The sequence below is a fragment of the Chanodichthys erythropterus genome, chromosome 2 (genome assembly GCF_024489055.1).
Source record: "Chanodichthys erythropterus isolate Z2021 chromosome 2, ASM2448905v1, whole genome shotgun sequence".
Classification (NCBI taxonomy): Eukaryota; Metazoa; Chordata; class Actinopteri; order Cypriniformes; family Xenocyprididae; genus Chanodichthys; species Chanodichthys erythropterus.
The window spans coordinates 33,935,004-33,950,059 of record NC_090222.1 but is presented as its reverse complement, the minus strand read 5'-3'; the positions used below and the strand labels follow the sequence as shown (position 1 = coordinate 33,950,059).

At 37.3% G+C, this 15,056-nt stretch overlaps 1 protein-coding gene across 8 annotated transcripts in view; it reads left to right on the top strand.

The window, feature by feature from the left end:
* The window catches only part of arhgap33 (Rho GTPase activating protein 33), a 59,100-nt gene that overhangs the window by 3,269 nt on the left and 40,775 nt on the right, over positions 1-15,056 (top strand). The window lies entirely within an intron of this gene.

Here is a 15,056-nt window from a genome sequence, read left to right as displayed (position 1 = left end):
CATTCACTAGCAGTACATTTACACAACAGTGAATCATACTTAAAACAAAAGTTTTTCCTTTGCATTTTTCGCATACAGACGACAATGTTGTTATAATGATCCCCGTTCACACTGATTAGCAAAAACGATTAAAAACGCTGTATTATGCTGCCAGGCCAGTAGTTGGCAATGTCACTTTGTAAAGAAACACTACACGCCCATAGACTGAACATGTATTACGTACGAGCGTGGCGTCACCATTTTCACAAGTTCAAGTTTTTGTAGTTTACACAGAGACGATAACGGTATCGTTTTTTAAAAACTTGTACTTTGAAACCTGTTTTCAAAAGTTTGCATTTTCAAGCCACCAAAACGCCATCGTAGTGTAAATGAACGGCCAAAATGCATAACATTTTTTTTCCATTTTTAGTTTAAAATGATGTGTAAACGGCCCCTAAACCACCAACTAACCAAATTTTTTTGTTGTGTCTTTTAGCTGTGTCGTTTTTTTTTTCTGTCACCTGAATCTATCAGCTTAAACAGAGAGTTCGTCATCCGTAAATTTTGTCAATGTTTACTCATGTTTTTCTGAACCATTATGACTTTCTTTCTGCTGTGGAAAGAAACACCAATGGAGAAGAATATTTAAAGAAAACAATGGAAGTGGATGGGGATCAGTGACTGTCAATCTATACAACTTGTGTGCTATTTTTTTTTTTTTCTTTTCTTTTCAAGATTTATAAAGTCATGTGTGGAAGAAAGTAAAATGTCATTTGAGACTAAAATTTTTGCTTGACAGCCGTGGTCTCTTTCATTGCATAGAAAAAGTAGCTTGGACATTCAGAGAAGTTTACAGAAGAAAGAAAGACTTACTGGCTTTGAAAAACTCAAGGATGAGCAAATAATGACCAAAAAAAAAAAAAAAAAAAAAAAAAAGAAGTTTTTAGGTGCACTGTTTATTTAAAGGTACAGTAAGTGATTTCTGAGAAATGCTTTTGAAAATTTAACACCTAAACAAACATTTTTGCAAATATTTGCTAGATGTCTGTTCTGTGTGTGCTGACAAAAATATTGCATTTGTACATAGTTCTGGCTGTGTAAATAGGAGAAAAACAAAGTAGATTTGGCCGTTCCACAGAGCACCAAAACACTCTTGTAGCCAATTAGCAATGGGGGCAGGACAGAAAGTGAGGAAGAGGGACATTTGCAGAGATATTACTGGAGAGTAAATGATCAGAGGAATATAATTGGAAGAAAAAGGGTTACGATCAATCAAGAGCTTTAGGACCAACGTTAAAGGATTATTTCCCTTAAAAATTAAAATTTCCTTATTTACTCAGCCCCTATATATCCCAAATTTTTGTCTTTCTTTGTTCAGTTGAAAAGAAATTAAAGGTTTTGAGGAAAACATTCCAGAATTTTTCTCCATATAGTGGAATTCAATGGTTACCAACGCCAAATTGCAGTTTCAATGCAGCTTCAAAGGGCTCGACATGATCCTAGCTGAGGAATAAAATAAATATATAAATATAAATATATATATATATATATATATATATATATATATAATATGCAGTGCAGTATACTTGCAGTGCTCTGCGATGCACAACACATTACGTAATCATGTTGGAAAGGTCACCAGTGTTTACAAAGAAATCAATGCAAAGACCAGGTCAAACGGGCTTTATAAAAAAGGGTAAAACAATGATGTCGGGTGATTTTAAAGTTGTAGGAGAAAATGTGGTGGAGTTTGTCGGCCTACCGCGGTACTTCCGCCTACGTCACACGTGACCTTTCCAATAGGGCTGCACGATATATCGCACGAGATTGTCACGCGAATTTTGTCAGTAAAGCCGGTTCCCTGATTACCGTTAAATCTCCATCACCTGCTTTCAAATGGAGCGGCATTTAACAGACAGAGCCGTAGTTCACGGAAAAGCCACGCAATATCGCGTTCATTATCGAAGGTGATTCATCTGCGATATGAACGCGATATTGCGTGGCTTTTCAGTGATCTACGGCTCTGTCTATTATATGCCGCTGCATTTGAAAGCAGGTGATGGAGATTTAGCGGTAATCAGGGAACCGGCTTTATTGATGAAATGCGCGTGACAATCTCATGCGATATATCGTGCAGCCCTACTTTCCAATGTAATGTGTGGCACATGGCATAGAAAAATCCTGGAATGTTTTCCTCAAAAACCTTAATTTCTTTTCGACTGAAAAAAGAAAGAAAGACATAAACATCTTGGATGACATGGGGGTGAGTAAATTATCAGCAAATTTTAATTCTGAAGTGAACTAATCCTTTAATATTAGAAAAGCTTTCCAGTGCTGATAGACGTTTGAGAGCAAGAAAACGGACACGGAGGTTGACTTGTTTCTGCTCCATACATGAATAATATTGTTTTTTGCTGTTTCACAGAACCAAGATATGCTGTTGTTGTTGTTGAATCACAGCAGATACATCCATATTTGTGTGAGCTGCTGTTAGCGGTTGCCTGTGTTTCAGAGTGTACTCTGTTTTTTGGGGTGGAGCATTGAAGGGAGGAGTGTGTTTGTTTGGCTGTTGATTTCAAATGTCAACATTTGTTTCTCAGAAATTGCTTACTGCAACTTTAAGTAGCCGTGTTAGTTTTAAGTCCGTAGATAGAAGTTATTCCTCTTTGTTGTTTTGATATCAGTGTTTTGTTAAGGTTGGGATTAGTGTGGGTATGGTTAGATTTGAAACGGCGTGCAGAGAAAACTCATGACTAGAGCGAGTGAGACACTGGGTGTGATGAAGCAGTTGGCGATCAAGGTGTTTAATTACCGCCACAGCATCCTGGTCTGGTGGAGAGTGTGTGTAGGAACTTGGCAGCGTGTCTGTGGACGCTCCTGTCTGCAAGATTTACGATGGATATTTGGGAATCAGAAGGCCATTCTTTTTCATTCTTGTGACTGTGTTGATTGTTTTTTCTTGACACTTTGCACTAAAGTTCCTCCTTGATGTTAACTGTCTAGGTAGAGCTTGGCACAGCCCACATGTCTTCTTGAAGACCAGAGGCACAATTTTCTTATTAATATTTAAAGAGCAGGCTGTATTCCAGAATACAACGGCGAAAGCTTGGATATTAAATTAAGGTTACCAGTACAAGCTTTGAGGAATTGTTCACTCAAAAATGACATTTGACGTTATTTATTCTTGTGTTCCTTGTGACATAAGAAATTAGATTTTTTTTGCGCTAGAGTCATAAAGACTATTTTTATATTGTTTTTGGAGCTTGACAACTTGTTGCTATGAAATTTTGGTGTATGGATTAATTCATTAATGTGTTCTAAAGAAAATATAACAGCATTTAGGTTTGGAACAAGTAGCCTAAATATTTATGGAGCGAGAATTCACCCCAAAATTAACATTTTTGTCACCATTTACTCACCCTTGAGTTGTTCCAAACCTTTATGAGTTCCTTTCAACTTATTTTTGAAGAATGTTGGTAACCAGATAGTTGACGGTAGCCATTGAGTTCCATAGTAGGAAAAAAAAAATACTGTGGAAGTCAATGGATACCATCAACTGTCTGGTTACCAACAAAATATATTCAAAATATATTCTTTTGTGTTCAACAGAACACATACAGGTTCTATTTTAGAACTCATACAGGTTTGGAACAACTTGAGGGTGAGTGATGACAAAATTTGAATTTTTCTGTTAAAAGGATAGTTCACTCAAACATAAAAATTGTCATTTACTTGCCCTAAACCAAACCTGTATGACTTTCTTCTGTGTAACATACATAGACATTTCTCAAAATATCTTATATTTTTCAGTTCATACAATGGAACGCAAAACAGTATTTAATATCAAGATATTTAATATCTTCTTTTTTGTGTTCCACAAAAGAAAGTCATACAGGTTTGGAACGGATTTTCATTTCTTGGCTGAACTATCCCTATTGTTTTAATCTCATTGATGACATGTAAACACTGTTATGTGATGTTTATTTGTCTGAAAAAAAAAAAGAAAGATATTCTTTGATCTTTCAATAACAAAAGCCCATTTGGAACCATAAAGGAAGGATGCAAATTAAAAGGGGCCTATCAATATGCAAATACAGCCCCACACGGAGACATGAATAGAGCATCACATGCTCATAACCTCAGAGAACATGCCGTTTGCATCAGAGACAGCTGTGTTATGCAACCTGCGCCTCCATCCTTCACTGCCACTTGGGCTGCTGCAATTACATAAAGATCTCCTGTATGTTAAAGAGAAAGGGCTGAGAGAAAGGGTAGGCCTGCATAATGCCCGCCAATCTTCATTTTCATCATTATCTCATCCATTTCCTGTTTACCGTTTGAGTCGTGTGTCTCTTAGACACGGCCCCCGACCGCTCTTTTCTCCTTGTATGAAAAGGTTGCACATCTATTCTAGGTCATTTCTGTGTTTCTGCATTTTGCAGTTACATCACTTGGATTGCGTATTTGAGGTTTTATGTGAAGGTTCCTTTAGGGTTTCACTCACGATTAGCTGTCGTATTGGCGGTGGATGATGCACAGAGGTGTAGAGCTGGGGCTTAGGAGATGGTGTTGTGTAGTTTAATCTTCAGAGGAAAAGTGATATTTGTCGTTCATGCACATGCTGCTATTAGAGATTCCTTAGTTTCAGATGTTGACATCTTAAATTAACTCACAAACCCATAACATTTTCTCATCTTCTGTGAAACAAAACCGGTTAGGTAGAATGATTATACATTGAATGTTTGTTTTTTAAGGGTGTGAATCATCACTGGTCTCACGATTCAATACGATTACGATCATCATGTCAGCGATTTGATTTGATTCCACAATGCATTGCATCCTCAGTTTTCAATATTACTGCACATGGCTACATTTTCATCAATGAATACAAGCAGTCAGATATATGAACTCCCTTTTTATTCTATCTGCTCCAAGAAAGTACCCTTCCTGAATGTAGCAAAGAAACAAAACTTACAATAACGCTCACACAGTTGCTTGCACACACACTCTCTCTCTCTCTCTCACACACACACACACACACATACACACTTGTGCACTGTAAATTTTACAATAGTAGGTGCATTGTTTTATTACTCACTTTTGTGTTTTGCCTCCCTCCGCCATTTTATGCTAGCGCAAGAAGCGCGAATGATGTCAGAGAAACATCAGTAGGCTGTTATCGATTATGGTCTATTACTGCATCGATGCAGAATCGTCCACGTCCACCCGCATTATAGAAACTATTTATTTGAACACCAGTATTGTTTTTGCATGAAACAGAACAGAAGTACTAGCCAGGTTTCACCCAGTTTTTGACTTCTGTTAGCAACAAAGTGAAAGTGTGTTTCTTCTTTCTGATAAACACAATCGTAGAAGTATTAATAAATATCCTGACGCATCAGAGCTTTAAAATGGCAGTATGCGTTACTGCCAAGCTGAAAAAAGTGTCTCCATCCATAATAAACGTACTCCACACGGCTCTGGGGGGGTAATAAAGGCCTTCTGAAGTGAAGCAATGTGTTTGTGTAAAATAAAAATCCATATTTAACAAGTTATGAAGTAAAATATCTAGCTTCTGCCAGACCGCCTTCCGTATTCTTCAAAAAGCTTACACTGTACGTCCTACGCCTTCCCTATTCAACTTATGGACGCGATGCCAGTTCTGTTTTTTCCGTAATTTGAATAGGGAAGGCATAGGATGTACAGCGTCCATATTTTTACTCTGAATTAAACCACCTAAAACCAATTTTGTTCTGATTTTCTAGATTTTCAGATTTTGTTCTGCTAAACTTTGTTCTTTTTTTTTGTTCTTTGAATCGTTTGTAATCCCTGCAAGAAAAGCTGCCCCAAAATTACTTGACTTGAATTGTGTGATGTCCTGTCATGTGACACACATTTATTTCTGTTAAAGCCCCTTTTCCCAACAAAAATTGTTTCCAAACTAATTTTTTTTGTGACGTTAAGAGCATATATATAAATTATTTCAAAAATTAAATTAAAAAAGATTGTCTACACTTCGGAAATTTTAGCAATAATTCAGCATTTCCATCAGCTCAGTAAACATTTTGATGCACTAAACCTCTTTCCACAAAAAAAAAAAAAATCTGTGTGTAAACTTGGCTAGTAACTTTTTTTTTTTTTTTTTTTGTCCTAAAGGACCATGGAGTACTAAGTATAGTCTATCTATACAACTCTGTTATAAGTCTTCTGAAGTCATACAATAGCTTTTTGTGAGGAACAGACTGAAAATTCACTAAAAATCCTTGCTTGAAAGTGTCTGGTCACTGTATGATTTCATTGTATGGAAAATAGCGGTGTGAACATTCTGCTAAACATCTCCTTTTGCATTTCACAGAAGTCAGATTTTAACAGTATTTTCTTTACTTTTTTTTTATGAACTCTTTCTTTAAACTTTGGTGTGTTTTAAATGGAGAACTAATATTTCATTCACATCAGTTATTGAGCCCTGTAGCAAGCCTACAGTTATTCTGCATCATCAAAATGAGCGTCTGAGAGGCGTATTCTTCTGTTTCTGCTCTTGTTCATTTTGAAAATGTCATAGATTTGTTGCTTTGTATTTCTCTTGTCTTCATTCTGCACAGTGATTCTGTGCTTTACATTGCTCTCGCCTCAGGTCAGTGTCTGGGCTTCAAGCTCAAAGAAAACTTTAGATGTTAACAAAAGAGACAAAGGAACAAAGTGAACTTAATGTTTGAAATGGTGCTTGTTTGATGGCATTTTAGATGTACTGGAGTTTTGCAAGGCTTTTGCAAGTCTTTCACAGATTTTCGTCAAACTTTATGTAATGTATACTAAAATCTAGTGCAGTTTTAAGAGCAAACACTATGCTGTATGACTAAAACCAAAGAAACGGAAACCATGCATAAGAGGTTTTTAGTAGATTGTGGAAATTAAGCAATGGGGAACTACAACTAATGATGATTGGCCAATTGGACACAATTATTGAACAATGCCAATAATATAAATATGGCCAAATAGCAAACATTCCCAAATCACAGGTTTTGTCAAAGTTATTTTTAGAGGGTCAAGCTTAACTTAAAGGGATAGTTCAACCAAAAATGTTTATCTGCTTACCCCCAGCGCATCCAAGATGTAGGTGACTTTGTTTCTTCAGTAGAACACAAATTATAATTTTTAACTCCAACCGTTGCGGTCTGTCAGTTGTATAATACATGTCAATGGGAACTTCGTCTATAAGAGTAAAAAAAACATGCACAGACAAAGCCAAAGTAAACTCTGCGGTTTGTGACGATACATTGATGTCCTAAGACACAAACCGATCGTTTGGTTGAAGTTAAAAATGATCATTTGTGTTCTACTGAAGAAACAAAGTCACCTACATCTTGGATGCCCTGGGGATAAGCAGATAAACATCAAATTTTCATTTTTGAGTGAACTATCCCTTTAATTAACAAAGTTGGCATCCATTTGAAAATATAAAGGAAAAAAAAAACCTTTTCATAGTTTCTGTAGAGATGTGGATGCACTAAACTAAAAAGTGCATAAAACCTTTCTCATTTTCATACAATATAGAATCTAGATTGTGTCTTTCTCAAAAATAAAGTGTCAATCTGGCAGATTTCTTGTTGAAAGGTTCAATTGCAGTGTTGCAATTTAAGTCTTTGTTTTATTGTTAACATTTACAGATATGTTGTAATTACCAAGATATAGGAAGTATCAAGAAACTATCAATATGAAATCCCCAATAAAATGGCCATGAAAGAACATTTGTAGATTTTAGAACAACTAGATTTGTGGTAAATGTTTCTGTAGTATTACTTATTTTATACTTGTTTCGTTATTCCAGAGCAGACGCAGCTGTGCCAGTGACCTCTTTCCCATGCTTAAGTTAGATCTGAGCTCTGATGCCTCCGGGGCAAATGACACAGAGTCACAGTTCAGCCACTAGAATCATTCTGCCCTGTCAGCCCACATTTCCTCATAGACCATGTGTGAGCCTCATTCTTTAGATTTTCTCACTGAATCTCATCGAGTATTCTTTGGGATGAAGATGTCTTTCACCCTGTTATATTCTAGTCTTCAAGAAGTGTGAGATTTCGTAGCTGGTGATTATCGGGGCCAGTGCTGCATTGTCACCACATCCTTGTTTTTATGCCTTGCTTCCTTAAATAGGCTATTTGGTTTTCTGTGATGTTTTAAACATTGTTTTGAAATATTAAATAATCTGATCAATCGAAGCGCATAAAGTAAATAAGTGTTAATAAATAAGTGTTAACAGAGTAACATTTTCTACTTTTCAAAAGTTTGGGGTCGGAATGATTTGTTTAAAATGTTTTTAAAAAACGTTTCTTATGCTCACCAAGACTGCATTTATTTACTTTATAAGGCTGCTGTCACTTTAAGACCAAATGGACAGATCTAGTACTGTTAAGGGGGTCGCACACCGGACGCGAAGCTCAGCGCCACGCCATGTCTTTAAAATTCGAACGCATTGTTTTCTATGAGAGTATGCACACCGGCGGCGACATTCGGCGTCTGTCCGCGGCGCCCAGCAACGACTCAGGAAGTTGTTAAAAATCCTGCTGCGCCACAGAGCGCCATGTACATTGTTTTACATTAAATGTATATTACATTTCTCTCAAATCGTCGTTAATGTACATACTGACTTCACCCTGTGCTGCAAGATACATCAGTTTCACATTCTTATTTTAACAGCTTGAATAAAGTCTAAAAATGTATAATAAATGTAGCATTTTCTTTCCTTTTGCTTTGTTGTGCTATTTTTCCATGTACACTAACCTCAGTGCGAAATATGTAACGTTTCCCTGTTGACGTAAAACACTCCCATTGTGCAGCTCTTCTATCAGGAGTCGAGTCAAAATTGAGCTCGCGCGTATATAATCTGGTGTGCGATACCTGTGAGTTGTCAGAGAACACGACGCGGCGCTGAGCTTCGCGTCCGGTGTGCAACCCCCTTTAGACATGCATTTTCTTTCTCATCTGTTTATATTCATTTAAGACATAACAGTGTTTACGTGAATGCTCGCCAAGACGGGCATTTTGACACTTTTGTTTGTATGTATTTTTCCGTTCAAGCGCAAAAAGTTCAGTAATCGTGACCTGTTTTCTGTGTGCGCGCGGACAGAAAACAGCGTGTAAGTACTGAATTGAGTTCTTTCGTGTCTTCTTGTGCTTGAATCTGAATGGTTAAAAATCGCTTGAATGTTTAAAGTGACAAGACTTAAAAACACGTGCAAATGATAAACTTTCATGACGACACAGCACTGGCCCAGTCAGACAAATGATAATTCCATCAACTGTCCCGAGTGCCTTTCACGCTGGCCCCGGGACATCGGGCAGTCCTTATTGTCAAGCCCTGTTGTTTAGCCTACAATATAGAAAGTAGCCTAAATCTCTTAGGGCTAGGACAATAAATCTATGCATCGCGAATCGAGAAATGATTCTGGATCGATTCCGAGATTTTCCGAATGCATCGCGATTCTCTCTCAAATTGATTTTGAGCTTAGTTTTTAACAGCAGATGCCACTACATTCTTTAGAAACAGCTGTACTCTGCTAGCTTCCACTTCCTTACAAAATACAAAAACAGCACTCTTCTTCATGAGCATTTGAGCATGTGGTTAAAAACTAGCCTAGAGCGCCATCTGCTATTAAAATCTAAGCTCATAATCGATTTGAGAGAGAATCGTGATGCATTTGGGAAATCTCAGAATAAAGTGATGCATCGATTTATTATCCCAGCCCTAATATCTCCCCGCTCTCAGGCTCATGTAAACCCTCTTCTCTGTGGTGGTATGTTGCATTTCCTTTTGCGGGTTTATGTTGTGGTTCAACCTTTCGTCACACTGCTCAGAGCTGAATTTTATGTCCTTGAGGTCTGCGTGTTTAGCACATGAAGGAAATGGTGAGCTTTTTTTGTCTTTTCTCACAGCCAATGGACTCCTAGAGTCTGTTTCAACACCATCTTAAGTTTCAGCCTCCAAGTTTCTCATCACGTCATAGCCGTGCGTTCGCTTCTGCGTTCAGCATGGAGCAGTTTCGCATTCCTCGCTACACTTCATTTATCTTTGTTTTATTTTGAATGAATGAAGTAAAAGCTCTAAAACAGTTGCAGGTCCTGTAAAAGCAGCTGCTTTGAACTCATGCCCAGAGGAACTTTGCCAACACAAATGGCCTTTGCCCACCCCCACCACTATATAGATGGCATACATTAATATGTATCTCTCTGTGGATACTAACGTGGTAACTTGTGAGTGTAATGATGTTTAACACCCACATTCATTTAACACAGTTAATAATAGTTCACCCAAAACTTTTTCTTCTTCGAAACACAAAAGCAGAAGTTAAGCTGAATAAGCGATCTTATGAGCTTCTTGTTTTCATAAAAGTGGATGTGGATTTATACTGCCAAGATTTTTTTAAAATGTCTTTTTTTTTTTTTTTTGTGGCCATCGACTTTTGATGTATGGAATAGAGCGCCTTGAATATTCTGCCTAATAGCAGAATATTCAATATTTTGTCAGAGTTTCACACTGTTTTATTTCATCACTGCCAGTTATTCACTTCAATATGCTTATGCAAACAGACAAATGCTTTGTCTAACTGCAGAGACTTCTTCTCTCCCAGCCTCTCTCCATCATTTCCTCATTTTTTTGTCGTCTTTTCTTCCTCCTACTCTCACGTGGCCCCAGCTGGGATGCAGAGAGAGTGTTTAGTATGCCGGCAGCGCTTCTGGGCCTTCCTGATTCTCCATAGAAAGCAGGACAGAACGTGAGGAGGGGGGTTACAATGCCACAGTGGACTGTGGGAGCAGAGTTTCTAAGATCCGCTCCAGGAATGTCCATGATTCATTCGACCTTGCTTTTACCCAATCCCCAGTTGTCCCTTGTCATCCCAGGCACATGAGCTCTGCCCCATGCTAATGTCTGACGGGAGTGTAGATGGAGATTTTGGAGCAGTTGCTTCCCCGGGTGAGCGTTCAGCACTTGCGGGACAGACGTGGATAGCGGTAGATCTATGAATGAGGTCCTTTAGAGTGCTGGGGGTTGGGTGGGATCTTTAAGAAGGGGCCAAGGAAGGAGTAGGGGGGTCCAGGGGCCCTTAGAAGCCATGGGTGAATGGGAAGGCCAAGGCTGCTTTGTTCTGAGGTCGAAGGGCCTTGGCGGGGAGAATGGAACACAACAGAAATTTACAGGACCCCATGAGGTGAGGGATGGAGAGGAAGTTTCCTTGTAGTCGTACAGCATGGCAATAATGAAAAACAAGAACTGAACCTTATGAAGTGATTCTCAATTGATGGGTCATGACCCAAAACTGAATCGTAGGTCTGTACTGATAGCCTGGGAAAATTGTGAAAACTTAATTTAGAAACTAAAATTGTCATGTTCATATTTTTGATTAAGGACATGAACAATTCTTGTTACACCACTTGATATCCAAAGTAAAATCTGTGTGCTGAAGCAAGTTACTAATGTTTGCTATACTTATAAATCCAAATAAAAAAATCTGTCATTATAAGTCGCTGACACATCTGAGACTCCGATCTATGATTTTCCAGTATGTTTGATACAGCGCTCAATGGTGTGATTCCAAAGAAAAGGTTCTTTTGAATATTCTTTTTAATTATTTGGTTGAACTGATTAATTATTCTAAGATGTAGAAGTCATTCGACTGCAAAAGAGAACTAAAACTGAGGCGACACCATGTTTGACGGTCTATATAACCCAAAATTGAAATCATTGTGATAAACAGTACTAAACTACAAAAATGCAATGTAAAATGCAGGGACTTCTGAAAACACTACAAGGAAATTGTACAAATCTCTGGATTCTCTTTTGAATCGTTTTTTTTTTTTTTTTTTTTTTTGACTGAAACTTTCAAAATGAATTGATGCACCAAAATGCTGTCTTGATGCTATCAGTAGATCTGATGTTATCTTGAAATTCTTTGCTCATTTTAATGCCAGTCAGTTTAGTGTTTCTGTTCCTTTTGGCATCTCTGAGACACGAATGTAAGCTTCTCCGGTATGCATGATACGTTGTTGTTGTTCAGTGTTTGTTAATTAGTAATTCACAAACAAATAGTTCTTTTGGGACTATTCTTTTTAATGGTTTAGTCGAAATTAATTATTCACTCAACTGCAAAGGAGAACTAAAACCGATGCTAGTGAAATGTAAACAATGCGACATTTGACATAATTTTAAAATTGATAAGTTATAAATGGTAGTATTTATCTAAACAATGTATTTTACTTCAAAAATGCAATGCAAAATGCTTTTCAAGGACCATTTTTGAGAAAATTGAACTAGGCTAATTTACTCTTTTTGAATTGGGGCCTTGAGATCTGAACGTTCCAAATTAATTGATTTAACTAAAATGATTCAGATTCTTGATGTTATAATAAATAGTATTCCACTGTTTTCTCGAATTTCTCTCTGTGTTTTTGCATATGCTGTCAGTCAGTTTTGCGTTAAAGCTTTGTTTGGCATCTCAGAATCGTTCTTTCACATCTTCACGTTGAGGAGTCATTGAGCAGAACGCACCCTCCCCCTGCCCATTCTGTCATTTCTGTCAATTCCCACTTGCACACTTGTAGCGTCAGTCTGGGCTTCTTCTGCTCTGTTTTTCAGTTAGGCCTGAGTGGTATGACGATATACACCATACCATGGTAACTGGTTAAGATACTGCTATACCATTTATACCTTGGTAGATGTGTTTGTGCAGAATGTGCATCCATTTCCAAACCCACCTGGCTTACCTTTGCAATAACAAAAAAGTACAGTTGTGTTGCTTCTTGTTCCATGTAGGGGTGGGCAGACAATATCATATAATGATTTCATTCAGACAGGATCACGATCCACGATCTTATCCTGATTCTTTTTCCATGCTGGTTTTTAAGATTATTTTGCAAGTCACTGAGAAGTACAGCCAAACCAATTTCCCTATTTTAAAAATAGCTTTACAAGGTAACAAAATAAAACAGAAAAAATAATGACAGACAATTTAGGCTGAAGTAGGGGTGGGCGATACGATCAAAATCTTATTTTATCTTTGTTATTAAAAAATAAGAACAAAAATGCAAATAACAAATAATAATAGGACAGATATAATGAAATAAACACTGTATTAATATTTTCAGCTACAGTAGGTGTATATACTGTAACAATACACAAAAAGGTTAAAAACAACCCAAGTTGGGTTGAAAATGGACATTTGGGTTGTTTCAACCCAGCGATTGGGTTAAATCGTTGCCCAACATGCTGGGTAGTTTTATTTAGCTAACTCAGCTATTGTTTAAAAATGACTGTATTGCGTGCTTAAAATGATCCTAAAGTATGTTGGAAATTAAACATTTGTTTAACATGAACATTTATTAATAAGTTTAATGAATAGTAATTAAACAATAAACATTTATTAAGTTGCCTATTAATAAATGTTCACCTTTTGATTATTATTGTTTCCTCTAGTAATTATAGGTCTGATTTTTAATTTTTGGGTTCATTTTAATCCAGCCATATTATAATAATTTTTAAACAATAGTTGTTAATTAACACTGCCCAGCATGTTGGGCAAACATTTAACTTAACAGCTGTTAAAACAACCCAATCTCTGGTTTTGTCCATTTTTAACCCAACTTGGGTTGTTTTTACCCCAGCATTTTTAACCCAGAACTGCATCTGATGTGCACTATAGCATGATGCTACGATCTTTCTTCAAAGGCAGATCATTGACGTATTTTTATTGTTCACAATCTAAAATCTTGATATCACATACCCCTAGTTCCATGTAAATATTATTATACATGAATATGATAATCATTCAATGGAATGCCATCTGATACCATCACTGTACTAGTGGCACCACGGTACTTCTTCATGAGTGTTTCTATCAGACCATTACATCTTACTGTGTAATGTCCTCGCTTGGGCTTTTTTTGAAATGAGATCCACAAACTACGCTTATAATCTGTCTCTTAATGGTCTTGGGAAAAAGCTGCTTAGTCTTGGAGATTTGGAGGTGGGGTTTTGGGGTGTCGACTCTCCAAGAATCCAAGACAATTGACAATAGCTTGTATAGCCTCTTCTGCTTGAGTGACTTAATAGCTGCTGTCCTATTGTCTTGTTTTGAGGTCAGATCCAGGACACCTGCTGCGAGCAGCGACCGAAAAACAATGATTGTAATGGCCAGTTCCAGTTTGATGAGATCTGAGGGCCATGTTTTCAAGTCATTAATTCTGTTACCACTATCAACTTCTCCTCTCATGTTGTTTACCTGCAGCACGTCCTTAATCAGAGCGTGTAGAGGAGGATCGATATGGCTCGCAGGGGTGTAAATGCAGCGACCTGACAGTGTTCTGATGAAAATTCAATGCACTGATGAATTAATATTTTTGTAGAAACCTTTGATGCATTTTTTCCAGGATTCTTTGAATATAAAAGAACAGCATTTATTTGAAATACAAATCTTTTGTACCTTTATAAATGTTCTTTACTGTCGAATTTGATCAGTTTATTCCATCTATGCTGAATAAAATTATTAATAAAATAGTCTTTGTCACCCCAAACGTTTGAACGCTATTTTATACAGTAAATATTTAATGTATAAACCAGCCCTAATCATGAATCAGACCAAAATAACTCAATCAAATGATTCATAATGCTGAATTATGACTAAATATCTATTAATCAAATCATTGTTAGAACAAATATTTACAGCCCTGCCTGCAAGGTCAAATGGCACGGTATTGTGTACGTGCGCGTGTCTCCGTGTGTACAGCAGAACTACTCTGACAGCACAGAGAGACTGTGGGAGGAAGTGACAATAATAGTTTGTGTGTGACCTATTTTATCCAGCGCACCTACAAGCAGACTTCACAGCGTGTGCTTTACTGGACACGGCTTGGGCTATTACCAGGGACACCACATACACTGTGTGACACTTACGCAAACACAGCCCATTGTTCATTTGAATATTTCTCTCTCTACTTCTATCCTGGTTTCTTTATTTAACAGCCATGTGGTTTCACCCTTCACACACACATTGAGCCTTTCTCCTTGGCCAAAGCCAGCGCTGTTA